Source organism: Schistosoma mansoni, chromosome W, assembly GCF_000237925.1.
Source record: "Schistosoma mansoni strain Puerto Rico chromosome W, complete genome".
Lineage (NCBI taxonomy): Eukaryota > Metazoa > Platyhelminthes > Trematoda > Strigeidida > Schistosomatidae > Schistosoma > Schistosoma mansoni.
The window spans coordinates 13800381-13803781 of record NC_031502.1 but is presented as its reverse complement, the minus strand read 5'-3'; positions in this window follow the sequence as shown (position 1 = coordinate 13803781).

The following is a 3401-nucleotide window of genomic DNA, read 5'->3' as shown; positions in this document are numbered from 1 at the left end:
CTATCCACTATCCATCTCTGCTTACCATGCTTGAGAAGTATCATTTCTTGGTTTCGTTGAGTTTCACCTATTAAGCTACTTGAAATTATCAAGTTGATTGTCACTTTACTTATTTTCCTCTTTAACTTTATTAAGTAGGCATGCATCTCACTACGTTTTTAGTAGTGAATTTATAATTAAGGGATTTGAGAATCTAATGACCTCTTTCGGTGAATGGCGCAAACGGCATACATTCTGAACCATAAACTTACCAGGATAAATTGAGTGGAAAACCTATTGGATTAATATTAACAAGCAATTATTTGTTTGGAACTGTTTAAAAAACAATTTTCTGCTGACAAATTGATAATAAACATATATTGTATGTAACCACCTTCAAATATTACTTAGTGCATCTTTAATCTCTTTCCAGTTGTCCTCCATAGTAGTTACCTCTTCTTTCAGTAGATCTTGTAAGCCTTGGAAATTGTTGTTGACAGCTATCTGGAATTTGTTGAGTTTATCATCGAAGGTTGTATCAAACCTTTGTAATGCTGGTTCTCCAGTTGTGATAATCGCATAACATACTACTTATATGATCAATTTCTTAACCGATACTAAGTTAACTGTATGCTTTTCGATTATTTTTTATTCTTCGATAGTATTTATTACTTCTCTCGTTTTCACAATGAGGCTGAAGTAAAACATAAATGATAACACGAATTACTACACAACGTCGTTCAATAGTTAAACATATAAAATAGAGGGAATAGTTTAACTGGTGATAAGGAACGCAAAATATACAACAATTTAAAAGGTTAATTAATTAAAGTTTGAATTAATCGTTGTTAGTCAGCATCTTTTTTCCTTATTGAGTTCTATCTTTAATTTATAGTTAATAAAGGTATATATTCACATTTCTTTAAATAACTCATGAATGAACTTCTGTACTTTCAGAACATGCATAGTCTAAGTAATATTCATCAAATTGTCTCTTTAATATTGTTTGAATTAATTTATGAATTTTATTTGATTGTTTAACAAACTATCAACAAACAGATTTATTTCTCTAAGGTAGTAAATTTAGTTCATTTCTTTAATTTACAAAAAAGCTGTGGTATAAATGTCCTTCTACGAAAAACTTGAAAAAAGTTTTGTCAATAAAACATTGTCTGCTACTATGAAATGGGTTTTCAACAATTAAAAAGCCATTGATAGTAACAACTAAACATAAGAAACTATTTTCTGAATATCAAATTACTGAAAAGCCTTCTGAGAATGATATTTGATTGTCTATAATTTGTAAACACATAAATTTCAAATGAGAAGCATTAGAAATTATTTTGTCCAAGTAAGTGTCCTCAAAGTTTAACTAAGGTTTCTTTGGAAATTATAATATAATATTAAATTTTATTAGATTTGATTGCTCTGTTGTGGTGTGCACTACTTATGTCGACATAAGTAGTATGTATCAATAATCGAAAGTGGGATGTCTGGCGGCAGAATGTTGAGAAGAGAACGAGAAAAGAGAGTGATTTTTATGGAGATGAAGGAACAATAAAGTCTGAGACAATAGGTGGACGTTTCGCAAATGAAGTATTTACTGTATGGTTCTCAGATTTTGATAACGAGATATATTGTTTTACTGATCATCCACCTTTAAACTTAATGGGACTCGACTTGATGTAAAAGTCAAAATTACCAGACCATTCCGTATCACAGGATTGTTTTTTAGCTTGCAAATACAATCTCCCTTAATAATCATTTTCTGTACTTTAATTTTGTGTCATCCAAAATCTTGTAGTGTAAGTAACTGCCTTTGATGGAAATCATTTCCTGATTTTTGACCATTATCACTTAAAATATTAAAACAGCGTGTTTATCCCATCTCTTCAATAGGGAAACGAACGCTTTAGAGCGTATCCAAAGACGAGGTACAAAACCAAACTGAATCTCTAATCTTATTAAGATGTATAAACACTAGATTTATGTATTTTGAGTTATAAGGGAAGGAGGTCCCTTAATAGTGACATTTGATATAACAAACAGCCCCCTGGATATCCTCTAAAACATTACAATAATTTAGGTCACAGTAACACATAGCAAACTGAAAGTCCAACTCACCAGGTTGAATTGTAGACATATTTTGTATTTTTTAAAAGTAGATCAGTCTTCAGATTCTGTAATGTAGGAAGTAGTTCAAGAAACTTCAAGGTCGTTGATCTTTCCTAATGAAACGAAACAACATCCCATACTAATTTACTTAAACCTTCTCTTACGTTTCTTTCTTCATTCTCATTACCTGATGAAATCAACAACATGTTGCTACCAAAAATGACCTTGTAAAGCCAAAAAATTATAAATCCATCCACAGTTATTGAAAATCTCTTTAACATCGAGCTATCAATTAGTATAGAGAACGATACAGTGAATGATTTTAACTTTCGGTGTCAACCGAAGTAACTTATCTTTAAATATCAACCTTAAAATGTTTTCCAAACTTCTCTTATGATTTTCGAGCTGCATTTCGGATAAGATGTCATAAGACACACATTTTTGGGAATCCTAATGATCAGTGTTAACTTTGAGCCATTTTAACACATAGTACCGAAACGACTTATTTCACACACATTTTAATAACAAAGTCACAACTCTGATCAGTATGAAATGTTCTATTCGTACTACAATGTTGATGGGAGCGACTAGCTCTTTATTTTTCCTACACAATGTTGGGACAGCTTAAACTGACTAAGTGGAGATAATGAACAACTAACCAACTGAGAATTTAGTAGAACTAGGCCATTAGAGCTAAGGAGATTTGTAAGAGCTATTGAGCATTTTTTGAAACTATTTACTTGAAGGAAGCACTCACCACCAAACATTTGTATAGGTGAATGTATTCGCGTTTTTGCTTGCTGTTATCTTACCTATCATAGCCTTATTGCTGAACATTGAACACAACTCTACTGCTTAAGTCAGTCGTAGAGGTCTATATCTTTCTGTTTTAGTGTTATGCACTAAAACCGATCAGTCTCTTTTATCATATGTGCAGCTTGAGAAAATTAGCTTGATATTGCACTATTCGCAAGGATTTGTAAGAAAAGTTGGATAGTGTCTTGCGTTAGCGTTTGAAACAAAAGGCACTGGGTTCTAATCGAGACTGCGATGAAGGTAATTCCATCTAAAGTTTCCCAAGCAGGACTATGCGCGTATCCTGGATCTCACTGCTAGCCACTATACAACTCTGCCTAATAAGCTTAAATTTTATTCACGTATATATAAAAAGAACATTCACGTTCTTTACGCTTCTACAACAGTTGCAGTTTTCTCGTCAGTTTACACAGACGCTATGTTTCTACGCTTTCACCTATCGCATCTCTAGATACTTATTTGAGTGTCTATACCATCAAGACTAAGTTCAA